The sequence below is a fragment of the Oncorhynchus keta genome, chromosome 11 (assembly GCF_023373465.1).
Source record: "Oncorhynchus keta strain PuntledgeMale-10-30-2019 chromosome 11, Oket_V2, whole genome shotgun sequence".
Classification (NCBI taxonomy): Eukaryota; Metazoa; Chordata; class Actinopteri; order Salmoniformes; family Salmonidae; genus Oncorhynchus; species Oncorhynchus keta.
Genome location: NC_068431.1, coordinates 14,428,938 through 14,445,452, shown reverse-complemented (window position 1 = coordinate 14,445,452; position 16,515 = coordinate 14,428,938).

Below are 16,515 nucleotides of genomic sequence, written 5' to 3'. Positions count from 1 at the left end.
GGGGCGGCGTAGCAGTCCCGGGGGGCGGCGTAGCAGTCCCGGGGGGCGGCGTAGCAGTCCTGGGGGGTGGCGTAGCAGTCCTGGGGGGCGGCGTAGCAGTCCCGGGGGGCTGCGTAGCAGTCTCTGGGCTACTGCTCGCCTGCGGGCAGCTTACAATGAACATTGTTTCTCACATACAGTTTAATATTCACAGTTACAGACACACAATCAGTAGAAATACAACACACACATACACACACACAGATACTCACACACTCACACACACACACACAAAACACACACGCTCGCACAACCACACACACACACTGTCTTAGAAGACAGTAAAATCATTGGCCTCTCCACACAGGTCATAGATCCATCACAGGGCCTGTATTTGTTGGCATCCACCACCTCAAACTAAACCCTGGACTTTAAGACATTCACATTCTTCTTTCCTTCCTAACTTTACTTGGCTATTCGACGTAACGGATAATACAAATATAGTTCCCTGGCAACAGCCAGCCTCTCAATCAATGGATGTATTCTATAATGTCAGTGCTGTGCTGTTTGTGTTCATGTTTTCTCTTTTTGTACTTTTATGTAATTGCATCAGTCATGATTGAACTGGGAAGGATGCTAAAGTGGTTTGTGGTTGGCAATTATTCATTAAATGGCATCTTTACATTTAATTTAGAACTGCATCACCTCATAAGCAATTATGCAAAATGCATTAATAAATTAGCTACTTTCTGGATTTACATATGATTATGCACCATTTCCAATTAAAATAAAGAAGTAAAGCATTAAATCCACACGGTAGCGCCATCTAAATATATCCAACATGGATATGTGTGTTTGTTGTTTATTCATGACTGTGTCGTTCCACTGGTTGCCTCCCTCAGCAAAACATGTTGCAGCTTATCAACACACTTCACCATCACAACACTATCAAGCATCTCTTTCACTGTTTCCTAAAGTGTATTAATATTCCTCCAGTTTTTTTTATGTCCCCCTCCCAATATTGTGAGAACTTTTGCTAAGAAAAAGTAGGACTGCCTCTGTAGCTCAGTTGGTAGAGCATGGTGGTTGCAAAGCCAGGATAATGGGCAGACCACTCATACATAAAATGTATGCACGCATGACTGTAAGTCGCTTTGGATAAAAGCGTTTGCTAATTGGCTTATATTATTATTCAATTGAACCCTCTTCTTTTGATGTGGAGTCTGGGGAGACAGGACACTTCAGCAGTGACCACACTGGAAGGCCCTGGAAAGGACTCCTTGACATTAGACTGGCTGAATCTTAACAAAGAGGCAAAGAAGCGGCTGATGTAGAGCAGCGACTGAATAGCCCTATTGAAAGGGCTATTCAGTTGAATGAAATGAGAAGGGGGGTGGGCTGTATCAATGACCTTATTGATTTCTCTCAACCTGCCTGATCATCTTCAACTCACTGGTCTCTATGGGGGACCAGCACTAGCATGACCTGTGACCCTTTAGTGTCCTCCTTAGGAGTTTGGAGTGTGGGGGATGTGAGTGTCTAAGACCATGACAACATTATATTTCACTAAAGGCATGGGTTACATTGATATCTAACCAGTATTATTTGCTCGTTTTTTATTCACAGGCCAAGAAAAGTGTGAATATGAAGCAGTTTTATCGCAAACACTGCTATTTGTTTATATTTGTGAATATTTCATGATCAATGTATTTATAGACTTATATTTTTTATTTCTCGGGAACCCTAATTGACGGCTATTATCTTAATTATTTGTACTGATCAGGGTTGGGTTTCCCGTAAACATCGTAGCACTAAGATCGTCTTTTGTTGATTTAGTTTCAATGGAAGATTAAGATGGAAACACAGCCCTTAAATGTATTGCAGCGTTTGTATATAATGATATTTTAGCAAATGGTTTTGTGCACACACATTATATTCTCTATTCTGCATATTGAAATCCATTTGTTTTTCTTTTCCCTTGGAGCCTGAGTTGTTTTTATTGCCATAAAATACAGTATTTTGGTGTTTAGACGTTCTGTAGTTTTATTAACAATCTCCACATAAATACTTTCCCTCAGGATTGTGCAAATATTATCATGTTTAATAAATCCAAATGATGTATTATGTGTTTCTTTCCTTGTAAAATGCACAACCCACAATTCAAAACATGATGTATTCCCTTTGTTTGTGCAGTTGTTGGGTAATATGGCAAAACCCCTAAATATGTTCCTTCAGCTCTTTTAGTAAGCACTTTACTCCAAAATATAGGACTTTCCACGACCTGCCAGAAACATTTTTCCTCCAGGAATTAAAAATAACACCAACTTCATGCCTTCTTATCTGACAAAATAACAATGACATATAGGAGGAGAGATGGGTCAAGACAGAAACTCATGAAAGAGTTGTGATTCACTTGTATGTAACTCCCTTCAATTTGATTTGTTCTCTGAATGGATTTACAATAGACCTGGGCTTACAACATGATGCACTGGCTTCGAGCCAACGTCTAACCTCAAAGTCAGTATCCTGGAGGGGATGAAACAAAGTACCAGAACTAAAGAATGAGAAGGGAGGTCAATATAAACCAGCTACAGTACATCTCAGGCATAGGCATTTTTCATTCATGTAGGAAGTGAAGGGGATGTTCCTATAAGAGTATACAGTACATCTCAGGCATAGGCACTTTTCATTCAGGTAGGTGGTGAAGGGGATATTCCTATAAGAATATACAGTACATCTCAGGCATAGGCACTTTTCATTCAGGTAGGTGGTGAAGGGGATATTCCTATAAGAATATACAGTACATCTCAGGCATAGGCACTTTTCATTCAGGTAGGTGGTGAAGGGGATATTCCTATAAGAATATACAGTACATCTCAGGCATAGGCACTTTTCATTCAGGTAGGTGGTGAAGGGGATATTCCTATAAGAATATACAGTACATCTCAGGCATAGGCACTTTTCATTCAGGTAGGTGGTGAAGGGGATATTCCTATAAGAATATACAGTACATCTCAGGCATAGGCACTTTTCATTCAGGTAGGTGGTGAAGGGGATATTCCTATAAGAATATACAGTACATCTCAGGCATAGGCACTTTTCATTCAGGTAGGTGGTGAAGGGGATATTCCTATAAGAATATACAGTACATCTCAGGCATAGGCACTTTTCATTCAAGTAGGTGGTGAAGGGGATGTTCCTATAAGAATATACAGTACATCTCAGGCATAGGCACTTTTCATTCAGGTAGGTGGTGAAGGGGATATTCCTATAAGAATATACAGTACATCTCAGGCATAGGCACTTTTCATTCAGGTAGGTGGTGAAGGGGATATTCCTATAAGAATATACAGTACATCTCAGGCATAGGCACTTTTCATTCAGGTAGGAAGTGAAGGGGATGTTCCTATAAGAATATACAGTACATGTATTAATTTAAGCCATTTCGCAGATGTTTTTTAATCCAAAGCGACTTGCAGTCATGGGTACATCCATTTTAGGTGTGGTTGACACCAGGGGAAAGGAACTCACAACACTTGGTGATGCTCTACCAACTGAAGCACACAGGACCACAATACAATCCCACCTCTCTTTCTATTCTCTCTGTCATACCATCGTGAAAGCAGCTGCCGGGCAGAGGAGTGTGAGTGAGTACGAGAGAGAGATTTGCTAAGTTCACTTGTCCTCTGGTCTGGACCACGGGACGCCCATGCGCTCCAAAGCCCTGAGTTACCCTCCTCTCTGGTCAAAAAGGGTAGAGTGCCACCTATTGGTGCACAGCCCGTATCCTACTACATCTTGTTTGCTCCACACAGGCTCACCATATCTGCTGTCAGGTGCTACATATGCAGGCGAACGGGGTAATGTTGTTTTTGTGTCTACTTTCTGTTTTTTTAAGGTGAACTTTTGCTGTAGAGAGTGAACTCTACTTGTAACGAGTGCTGTTGTGCTTTCTGGAGCTAGATTGATAGGTGTAGGTGGATAGAGAGAATTTATTATCATCCCTGACCCCCGACCCCCGAAAGAAGAAAAAAGCCCCACCCAGTCAGGCACAGAGGCATAATGAGTGGTGTGGATGGGAAACAGGCAGACAGTAGAGAACTGCTGTTGTGTCTCAGGCTTCGTCACACTGAGCTTCCTGATGATTTCCACAGGCCTGTCAGAGGACACCATATTAGGCCCATCATATTCACTCAAATGCCAGACTGTCACATGCAGTCTGATTCATCAACTTCCTTGACACTGTCAGAGCCAGAGAGAAAGGGGGAGGACGAGCCAGCGGAGGAATCGAGAGAAAGAGAAGGATGAATATTATGTTTTTAAGCATAGATGCAGAACTCCACTCTTTCGTGCCTGAAATGCCAAGCTGGTGCTTGAAAAACATGACTGCAAACCTGCTACATCCAGGGACATCAAGTGTCACACGCACGGTTTGTCACACGCACGGTTTGTCACACGCACGGTTCCACATAGCTGGCAGTGCTTCCACAATAACAGAGATAAATCAAATAAAAAGACAAGAATGTGTGGTGCCCTTTTTTTGCGAGATTTTGCCAAAATTATACTTCCCTTATATGAAGGAATATATGAAGGAATTACCACTGTATCTTCTGTATGTATGGATCACCAATTCCATGTCTTCTGAGGAGGTACAGTAGCTTCTGGTGATGGGTCTTTGTTGAAACTGAACGTCCACACACTAAGAGTCACACATTGCTATGATCATCAGGCGTAAGGGGCAGCAGGAAGCCTAGCGGTTAAGAGCATTGGGCCAGTAACTGAAAGGTTGCTAGATCAAATCCCAGTCTACTAGGTGAAAACTCTGCCGACGTGCCATTGAGCAAGGCACTTAACCCTAATTGCTCCTGTTAGTAGCTCTGGATAACAGTGTCTCCTTAAAGACAAACATGTAATACCCTCTCTATAAATATTAACAACGTGTCCCCAAACCAAGATTATTCCTGTACGTGCTAAACTCTCAAAAATGATAGTCGCGCATGCCTTCTGTTTGATTATACAAATAATTCCTGATTTAATTTATTATAGAACAGCATGCTCTGATTAAAACTCTCATGAGGCATGGTTAAAAATAAGCTGAAATCAGTGACAAACGACCTCTTTCCATGGGCTCTATCGCTTCACAGTCCCTCACGGTGACGATGCTGGGGAAAGGGGGGAATTAAGATGGGGATTGAAGAGGCCATGGGTTCTGTTACAATTCTGTCTGATTAGGTATGGACCCCCGATAACTTTATAGTGAGGTTACAGTAGATAAGCTCTAGTCATACCCTATGTAAAAGACAGAGGTCCTGTAGAATGAAGGGCCTCTGCACATCCACGTGAACCCATTGAATTTCCCTATTTCCTACATTGGCCTTATTCTCATTGACAACTCCTCCCAGTGAGAGAAAAATAACCTGGAGTGTGTGTGTGTTTGTGTGTGTGTGTGTGTGTGCGTGCATTTGTGCGTGTGTGTATATGTGTGTGTGTGTGTGTGTGTGTGTATCTATGTGTTTGTGTGTGTGTATATGTGTGTTGTGCGTGCGTTTGTGCATGTGTGTATATGTGTGTGTGTCTATGTGTGCCTGTGTGAGTGTGTGTGTGTGTGTGTGTGTGTGTGTGTGTGTGTGTGTGTGTGTGTGTGTGTGTGTGTGTGTGTGTGTGTGTGTGTGTGTGTGTGTGTGTGTGTGTGTGTGTGTGTCTGTGTGTTTGTGTGTGTGTATGTGTGTTTTAGCCTATTTGAAAGCCATGAAAGCCCATATAGAGAGTGTACTGTACTGTATCTGTTCTGTACTGTACTTTTCCTGCTCTAGGAAGTATTCTCAGATCAATGCTTATAAATTGACGAATTAGCCTATCAGAGTAGAGGTGAGGTGTCAGGTGACTCTGCCCTGGGATGTGTCTGTTGTCTCTCAGTGAGATAATGGGGCATTCGCTCTCCTATTAACGTCAATATGTCGTTATTAACATGCCCTATTATTGTCTTGTAGTGACTAATTGCCTAGCTCTTAATACTTGGACAACAAGTGACTAATTATATAAGCTAGCCAACTTTTTTTTCCGGGATTTATTATATTTTTTTTAGGAACAATCAAATCCCCATTAGTCACCATGGTCTACCATTGCTCCAGGATCCTGCCCTGCCAGGTAAAGTGTGGCTCGCAGTGGTACCCAGTGGGGACCGGCACCATACAGCCACGCTAGTGTAGATCGTTAGCAGTTCGCTTGGAAGCACTCTTTATGCGTGAGTTACTCGTAAAACACATGGCGTGAGGAGATGCTTTCCAGCATATGATTAAAAGTACTTCTGATTCCATGGCAACCGTTTCTCTTTTCTGGGATCCAGAGAGAGATCCAACCAGACGGCAGCGCGTCGCCACTCCGCTCCGCTCTCCTACGCTGTAGTTAAAGGACAGAGAGGGGGCGCTTAGTGCATCTAGCCCCCCAGGCTCCCCTAGCATGCAGAGATAATCGAGGTATAGCTTGAAGGGATTGGAACCATTAAGGATGCCTGAAAGGGTATTGTTGACGCACTAGACTCGCCGCCAAGCCAGGCATCTTGGCAGGAGGCCCTTGACGAGTGTTGGAGACAACCAGCTTTCTGTAGCAGCGAGGGCTCATTAAAAGCTGATCATTTCATTGATCGTCATAACGATCCGATTTGCTGCTAAATATTCAACAGGCCTAATCTGTTTTAAGGGCTATGTTTTCAGTCTGCAGTTAAATAAATAGTTAGCATAATAGCCTACTGTAGATACATATGGAGAGCTAGTGAAGAAACTCATTATGTTAAGACCTCCTGCCATACATGTAAAGAGTTCAACCATCCCTGGCCCAGTGAAAATGGTCTAGTTCTGCACCTTTTTGAGATGCACCACGTACAGCCTCAAATCTTTCCGCTTCAGTCTCGCCATCTCTCCGATGACACAATAACCTGATAGTGAAGTAAAAGCAAGGAGAGCTCACTCTCTTAGATAAAGATATGGCCTGGGGGGTTAGTGGGGGGTTGTAACAGAAACGGCAAACACTTGTGCAATAACTACAAGTAAGCAGCTCACTGCTCCACAAGGGCCAGATTATGACTAATATGGCTGCATTCTACGAGGGAAACATAAAACAAGAACTGACGGAGGAGGCTAGAATCAAGCTAATGATGTACTGTAGTTCCAAACAGTATGGACAATGGTAGATATTATATTTTAGGTGTAAATTACAGTAAACATTCAATAAGTATGACTATGATGCTGCACACATCCTCACAGCGAAGAGTGTCTTGCTTGGATTTTCTCTGTTTTTTTTTGTGTTGCTTCACGTTTGCATATCTTAAGTGGAAGATTGATGACAGCTTGAACAGCATGGACAGAACCTATGCTAATGTGAAGTGCAGGAGCGTCCCCTTGGGTTTAAGGTACAAGTTGGATGCGAAGCATGGCACAGTTACTCCTCCAAGCAGGCCTGCCAGAGCCTGGAAGGGGAGGGAGGGGAGAGGGAGGAGAGATATTAGACATCAGGTCAACTCCACATTACCATGGAAACACAGCAGAGCGGACTAGCTGCTCCATCTGTTCCAGCTAACTTTGACTTGGAATTCCAACACCTCGTGCCAGCTGTTTGTTCAAGCAATCATCCTCTTCTTTTTTATACACCCACCCTGTGCTGTGTAATTAGTGTGAGAGATGCTTCTTGCAATGTTCTTGCTAGCCTTTTCTACTGCGCCATTCTCCCATGGCATCAGAGTGCCAGGGTTCACCATTGCGTAAAATCCCTGCTAAGTGTTTGGCATCTATATGCCAAATGGATGTTTTTATAGGCAATTTCTCGCTGCAAAGGGCACTGATTGCTCTGTGCAGTCCAGTGACGATAATGGAGTGCTTACATAAAGTCTTCCCTGTCTCACTGTCAGGATGTCCCAGGAAACTCAGTGGAGCGCATGCATGGAATGACCGTGGTGCAGAGGGGGCCGACTGGAATGACCCTGGTGCAGAGGGGGCCGACTGGAATGACCGTGGTGCAGAGGGGGCCGACTGGAATGACCGTGGTGCAGAGAGGGCCGACTGGAATGATCGTGGTGCAGAGGGGGGCGACTGGAATGACCGTGGTGCAGAGGGGGGCGACTGGAATGACCGTGGTGCAGAGGGGGCCGACTGGAATGACCGTGGTGCAGAGAGGGCCGACTGGAATGACCGTGGTGCAGAGGGGGCCGACTGGAAGGACCGTGGTGCAGAGGGGGCCGACTGGAAGGACCGTGGTGCAGAGGGGACCGACTGGAAGGACCGTGGTGCAGAGGGGGCCGACTGGAAGGACCGTGGTGCAGAGGGGGCCGACTGGAATGACCGTGGTGCAGAGGGGGCGGACTGGAATGACCGTGGTGCAGAGAGGGCGGACTGGAATGACCGTGGTGCAGAGAGGGCCGACTGGAATGACCGTGGTGCAGAGGGGGCCAACTGGAAGGACCGTGGTGCAGAGGGGGCCGACTGGAAGGACCGTGGTGCAGAGGGGACCGACTGGAAGAACCGTGGTGCAGAGGGGGCCGACTGGAAGGACCGTGGTGCAGAGGGGGCCGACTGGAATGACCGCGGTGCAGAGGGGGCGGACTGGAATGACCGTGGTGCAGAGTGGGCGGACTGGAATGACCGTGGTGCAAAGGGGGCCGACTGGAATGACTGTGGTGCAGAGGGAGCCGACTGGAATGACCGTGGTGCAGAGAGGGCTGACTAGGAGGAAACTGAAAGTCTGCTTGGCTATTATAGGACATCTCCAAGCCCTTCCACTGTCTTTTGAGAAAGACTGCAACATGAAATCATAGGAAAACATCATCCTGGCACGTTTTTTCCCAAAAGGGAAAACTTAATATATTGCATTCAATAGGAAAAGATGCGTGTCACAAGGTTGACATTTTTGTCAATACATAGTGTGTGTGTGTGTGTGTGTGTATATGATGAACACAGTTATCAGGCCCCTGCTCACATGTCCCAGTCCTACTTTTTTCCCTCCCCCTTTATTTAACTAGGCAAGTCAGTTAAGAACAAATTCTTATTTTCAATGACAGCCTAGGAACGGTGGGTTAACTGCTTTGTTCAGGGGCAGAACAACAGATTTTTACATTGTCAGCTCGGGGATTCAATCTAGCAACCTTTCAGTTACTGGCCCAATGCTCTAACCACTAGGCTACCTACCACCCCACTGAGATCCAATCATATGACTCTTGAGCAGAGAGCTCCTGTTCTGGCTGATCTGCCATCAATACCTGTCTGTCTCAAATTACATCAGTCCCCAGGTACACACCCACTACTTCATGGGGGCACAGACAGAGAGGTGTGAAAATATGTCTGTTCATTCCTGTCTCAGAAATGTACACCGACTATACAAAACATTAGGAATGCCTGCTCTCTCCATTACATAGACTGACCAGGTGAATCCAGGTGAAAGCGATGATCCCTTATTTATGTAACTTGTTAAATGTAGATGAAGGGAGGAGACAGGTTAAAAAAGATGTTTAAGCCTTGAGACAACTGAGATATGGATTGTGTATGTGTGCCACTCAGGTGAATGGGCAATTAAAAAATCTAAGTGCCTTTGAATGGGGTATGGTAGTAGGTGCCAGGTGCACTGGTTTGTGTCAAGAACTGCAAGAACTGAGTTTTTCATGCTCAACAGTTTCACGTGTGTATCAAAATAGCATGCTATACGAAGGACATCCACCTAACTTGACACAACTGTGAGAAGTATTGTATTCAACATGGGCCAGCATTCCTGTGGAACGCTGTCAACACCTTGTGGAGACCATGCCCCGACCAGACCAACTGAGAATGTTCTGAGGGGGGAGCAACTCAATATTAGGACGGTGTTGCTAATTTTTTGTACGCTCAGTGTATACATGTTGTTGCTAGTGGGTGGAAATCATGGCACGCGTGATGTTCTGAAAACAAAAGATTATCTATGAATGTGAAAATATGGAAAATTAGTAGGTTCTAGCATCAGCTACTCAAAGAGATTCTTCCGCTGCTTAGTTGTTTGCGACATTCGTCGTTCGCTACATAGTCTGAGACTGCCGTGAAGTCGTTCATGGTGGTGAGGGGTAAGAGGGGCGTTGTACAAAACAAAGTCTCTAACCAATCAGAGTATCAAAGCCAATGACACATTTTCAAACTACCGCTTTACCCATGTGTGTCTGGCTCTGGCCCAACCCGTTAATTTCTGGACCAATCACACGGCCTCGAATGTGTTTGCATTTGGTGAAGGGTCAGGGAGGTACTCAGATCCAGACTCATTGCAGAGGAGAAACTAATGTCTGTGGGAGTGGTGTAGCATCTGACTGAATCAAGGAGTCTGTGTAGCCAGGCAACAAAAGATCAATGCTCTGATTAAAACAGCACATTACCAGAAGGTGCTGGTCTGCTCATCTGTGTCTAACATGAATGCATACAGTGTGTCTCCAATCTGCCGCTGCCTGCAGCCTTGTCATGCTGTCAGTGCTGAAGTCCCAAGTGTTCAGCTCCAACCCTGAGTGAAGGCAGTGTACAGTGCACACTAGAGGGCATGTCACTGTGTATGAGGCAGTCAGACTGGACGGGAGAGGGAGACAGGGGTGAGGTAGAGCTGGGGGAAGGAGGGAGAGGGAGACAAGGGTTTCTCTCTCTCTCTCTCTCTCTCTCTCTCTCTCTCTCTCCCGCTCTCTCTCTCTTCCCGCTCTCTCTCTCTTCCCACTCTCTCTCTCTCTCTCTCTCTCTCTCTCTCTCTCTCTCTCTCTCTCTCTCTCTCTCTCTCTCTCTCTCTCTCTCTCTCTCTCTCTCTCGCTCCCTCTCTCTCTCTCCACCATGTGGGCTCACTGCCATTCATCATTTTAAACAAGCTCTGTTGGCTTGTGGTAGGAACCACTTTGCAGGGCCCAGGGTGAGGCAGAGCCTTCACAAAATGCAGAGAAGCCCTGTGGCTCATGTCCAGGTGGTAGAGTCCGCCGGTCACCACAAGGTCAGTAAGGTGATGATGATTGATGCCCGCGGCATGTGGACCTGACCAGACACCCACCCAGGTGGGAGTGGTCGGTGATTGTCTGTCTGGATGGTAAGTGATATTTTTGTGCAGTATTTCCACTCTCCAAACTAACTGAATATGAGGCCATTTTCTGAGCTGAAATGTCTGAGCTGAATTGTCTGAGCTGAATTGTCTGAGCTGAAAGTCTGAGTTGAAGTGTCTGAGCTGAAATGTCTGAGCTGAAATGTCGGAGCTGAATCGTCTGAGCTGAAAGTCTGAGTTGAAGTGTCTGAGCTGAAATGTCTGAGCTGAAATGTCTGAGCTGAAAGTCTTCCACTCAGGCTCTCTAGTTGTTTTAGATCATTTCTAATAGTATGTTTACTACTCAAATCTATTTGTGCGGAGGAAATAACAGTGTTAAGAATTGATTGTGCTCTCTCATGCTGTTACTGAGAATTTTATATGGGAGTGTACTTTATGAAACCAAAAACAAGTGCTGATAGACACCCTGCTATCATAAACTCCTCTGCAGCCATGGGAGATGGAGAGAGTTACTTTCAAATGCACCAGTTTACCAAAGCAATGGCCCCTTTCACCTGGAGGAGGATGGAGAGGTTGATGAAGGGGTTGTTGGAGAGGAGGATGGAGAGGAGGATGGAGAGGAGAATAGAGAGGTTGATGGAGTGGAGGAGATAGATAGACTGGAGTGGTGTTGATAGACTTCAGCACCAAGGACAGCTCTCTCCACATACCACAACCCAAGTCCTTCAGACACCCTGTGGTCACTGGAGGTACCCACTTAAATGCATAAATTAACATTACTGTGTGTGTGTGTGTGTGTGTGTGTGTGTGTGTGTGTGTGTGTGTGTGTGTGTGTGTGTGTGTGTGTGTGTGTGTGTGTGTGTGTGTGTGTGTGTGTGTGTGTGTGTGTGTGTGTGTGTGTGTGTGTGTGTGTGTGTGTGTGTGTGGTGAGTGAGTGAGTGAGTGAGTGAGTGAGTGAGTGAGTGAGTGAGTGAGTGAGTGAGTGAGTGAGTGTGTGTGTGTGTGTGTGTGTGTGTGTGTGTGTGTGTGTGTGTGTGTGTGTGTGAGAGAGAGAGAGTGAGAGAGCCGCGCGTGTGCGAATCATAACCCATAGCCATAGCAACTACCTACGGTAATATGTGAGCCACGACACTCTTCATTTTATTACGAAAGCAAAGGCCGAACTTGAGGCCCACACCTGCAGAGAATTCACACACATTATGGTTCATTATTCTGAATGCTAAAGCATGAGATCTGTTTAGAAGCTATAAATGTTCCACTGGGATGCTGGACCATGTTGACTTCAATGCTTCCCACAGTTGTGTAAAATTGGCTGGATGAATGAACAGACATATTTTTCACACGTCTCTGTCTGTGCCCTCATGAAGTAGTCCCTGTGTGGGTGTGTGTCTGGGGACTGATGTAATTTGAGACAGACAGGTATTGATGGCAGATCAGGAGCTCTCTGCTCAAGAGTCATATGATTGGATCTAAGTAGGACTGGGACATGTGAGCAGGGGCCTGATAACTGTGTTGCACTGTGTTCATCACACGCCTTTCACACGCCTTTCGCGTTGATAATGTCACCTTTTCAGTGTTTCATTACAGTGCTAACAACCAAATATGTGCCTCTCTCTCCTCCTCCTCCCCATCCTCCTCCTCCTCCTCCTCCTCTTCCTACTCCCCCTTTCCTCTCTATTTTTGGGATTGATTTTATGGTTACTGTTACTCCATAAAGTTTTCATAGTTAATGATGTCGCCCTGACAATTTCTGTATTGCTTCAGCCTGAGGAGGCGAATATTCTAACCTGTAAAGCCTTCTTATTGAATACATTGGAACCTGAGAGCGGGAAGAGAGAGAGCGGGAAGAGAGAGAGAGCGGGAGAGCGGGAAGAGAGAGAGAGCGGGAAGAGAGAGAGAGCGGGAAGAGAGAGAGAGCGGGAAGAGAGAGAGAGCGGGAAGAGAGAGAGAGCGGGAAGAGAGAGAGAGAGCGGGGAGAGAGAGAGCGGGAAGAGAGAGAGCGGGAAGAGAGAGAGCGGGAAGAGAGAGAGAGCGGGAAGAGAGAGAGAGAGCGGAGAGAGAGAGAGCGGGAAGAGAGAGAGAGAGCTGGAAGAGAGAGAGAGCGGGAAGAGAGAGAGAGCGGGAAGAGAGAGAGCGGGAAGAGAGAGAGAGCGGGAAGAGAGAGAGAGCGGGAAGAGAGAGAGCGGGAAGAGAGAGAGAGCGGGAAGAGAGAGAGAGCGGGAAGAGAAGAGAGAGAGGGAAGAGAGAGAGAGCGGGAAGAGAGAGGAAGAGAGAGAGAGCGGGAGAGAGAGAGAGAGAGAGCGGGAAGAGAGAGAGAGCGGGAGAGAGAGAGCGGAAGAGAGAGAGAGAGAGGAAGAGAGAGCAGGAAGAAGAGAGAGAGAGGGAAGAGAGAGAGAGCGGGAAGAGAGAGAGAGGGAAGAGAGAGAGAGAGAGAGAGAGAGAGAGAGAGAGAGAGAGAGAGAGAGAGAGAGAGAGAGAGAGAGAGAGAGAGAGAGAGAGAGAATAAGAGAGAAAGAGAGAGAAGAAAGAGAGAGAGAGAGAGAGAGAGAAGAGAGAGAGAGAGAGAGAGAGAGAGAGAGAGAGAGAGAGAGAGAGAGAGAGAGAGAGAGAGAGAGAGAGAGAGGATAAGGACGATAAGGAGAATAGAGAGAGGGGCTAATCCTTAAAAGCATAGTGTCTTTGAAGGTAGAGTTTTATTTGACTCATGGGATGTCTAAGTAACTGAAATATTTATCTATGACAGTAAATGATTGGCCTTCATCACAGAGAGAAAGGTCAATAACTATGCTGTAAATATTTATCGTAACATCAAATTGACCATATGTAGAATGCAAAGCACATACACAATTAATTACACCAGGTACACAACAGACAAAGTAAGTGTCATGACTCTTAAAGCATTGGATTCAATCTCCCTGTGTTTTCATTTATTTTCATAGTATATTTGACAAAAACAGCATCTAACTGATACTTTTCCTTGAGTTCTGAACTAGTGCACATTGTTGTTCCAATAAAAGTTGTTATGGAAGGAAAGTATTTGAAAGAAAGCAAACAAGAGGAGGAACAGATGACCAGTGGAGGTTTTAATGCCGGAGCCAAACTGTTGCACTTTGGTACATCTATGGGTTATAATCAGTGTTATGTAAACAGTTTACATAACACTGATTATAACCCATAGATTTACCAAAGTGCAACAGTTTGCACTCCCTACGCACACAACATAAAATCAACCCTACACTATTATTCAGTACAAGCAGCCCTCTTCCTGAATCACCCACTCCAAAAAGACTGCTGGCAGGAGACGTTATCCATCAATGATGCATTATATATGCATTCATATGTTTTGCTAAACTGATTTATTTCTGTCTTGTGTCGTGAAGATGTTTTCTTTTCCCTCAGCGGAATACACCGATATCAAGATGCTACATTAGAACTTGTATATTTGTAACTGTGAGTAATATGTTCAACAACATAAGTTGTGAAGGCATGGGAATGACACGGAATGTTCAGGTAAACTCACTCGAGAACGGACCCACAGACAATCCTCCTGAGGCAGGTGAGGGCAAGCGGACGCTGTTGTTTACCAAGGTGGATGGTTGAGTAACTATCGGTGAATGACCCCTTGCCTACCTTGCACGTGTTTCATAGCTTTGCAGTCGAATGTGTCCACAGTTTGTTGATCATACATTTAGTGCATGAGTCACCAAGATGGAACGTTATACACCTAAATACCCCCACTGAAACTTCTTTCCGCCTCACTGTGGATCTGTGGATGAGTCACAGACAGTGTCAGCTTGATTGCTGGGGACCCCCTTCCTTCACCACCAGTGGGAATCTGGTTGCTTCCTAAAACTGAGTGATTGAGTCCAGACTCAGCTAAGGCTCCCAAGTAGCGCAGCGGTCTCTGTGCTAGAGGCGTCACTACAGACCCTGGTTCGATCCCTGGTTGAATCACAGCCGGCCATGATCGGGAGTCTCATAGGGCAGTGCACAATTGCCCTAGCGTTGTCCAGGTTAGGGGAGGGTTTGGCCGGGGTAGGCCGTCATTGTAAAATAAGAATTTGTTCTTAACTGACTTGCCCAGTTAAATAAAGGGTTTTTAAAAAATGCTGCTCATGCAGACAGTGCACGTTTCATCATGGTTGGTACTGGCAGGTAGCTTCATAGAGAAATAGTATGTCCTAAGTGATTCCCTATGCAGTGCAGTACTTTTAAGCAGGGCCCATAGGGAATAGTGTGCCATTTTGGACAGTCCAGTGTGTAAGCTTCATAGCAATATAGTCTTCCAGTGTGACAGCTATGTAGGTTTTCCTCAACATCCTTTAATACAGAAGACATGCGCATGTCTTTGTGCTTTTCAACGATACAATGGTGACCACTTTCGAGGAACAATGTGAGCAGGCGGTTAATATGAATATACACACTCACACACATAGATACAGACACACACGATACAGACAGACACACACACACACACACACACACATACAGGGAAACACACGCAGATACATACAGTGTACACACACACACACACACACACACACAAGATATATGGATAGTGAATGATAGTGAAAATGCTGTTAGGTGGCCTATATTGTACAAAAGACATGTGGGGAATGTAGATGATGGAATATAAACAGCAACGAAAGATGATATAATGCACTGGGCAACTGGCTAGGGCTATTGGGTAGTAGATTATTATACTCATGTACTTTCCATTCAAAACCTTACTTTAGAAGCAGTGATTACATCTCTGTAACCCGCACATCAAACAAGGCACTTACATAAATGCTAGTCATCCATCACATTGATGTTTAGTCCTACTTTATCCCCACACTACACCACTGCTCCTCCTTTATTGAAGGTAACAACATGCAACTCTCAGAGATTGGGGTTTCTCGTTTGGGCGAAAGTCTGTCCTCTCCTCCATGGCCCGAAAACCCATAAGTGGTCGAGTGGTGCAGGATTGTGTCAATTCCTTAGTTTGCAAACGAAAAGGGTGTGTCTCTTCCTCTATAGCCTCCTTTTGGCGAGGAAGCGCAAATGTATTTTAACCATAGAGAATGATTAGAGGCCTCTAGTGGCCAAAAGGCTGGTCAGCGCCATTGAGGGCTTGTACCATTTTAATGTAGTGACCTGTTGGAGTCATGTTCAACCGGACATCAGGAGGGATCAGCCAATACTGAAGAAGAAAATGTGCTACTTCAAAATGCAGATTGTGTCAGTGGCACTGCCCATGCTGTCACAGACGCTATAATGGCACAGATAAAAATATGAGTAATCTATCTATCTCTATGATCCTACGTGAGTCCTTCACTAAAAAGTTTTGAAATCTGCCGCCCCCCTTGAATCAGCTATTGTTTTCTCGAAGGAGAAAAGCATGCAAACATTTAAACGATATGCTATTTATCCTTTTATCTCTAAAATGTATTGTACATCTAGCTACATTTGTTTTTCTCACTTTATACATTAATTTTTGCATTCCACCCTGTAAACGTCATTTGCCCGATGACGCGCGAT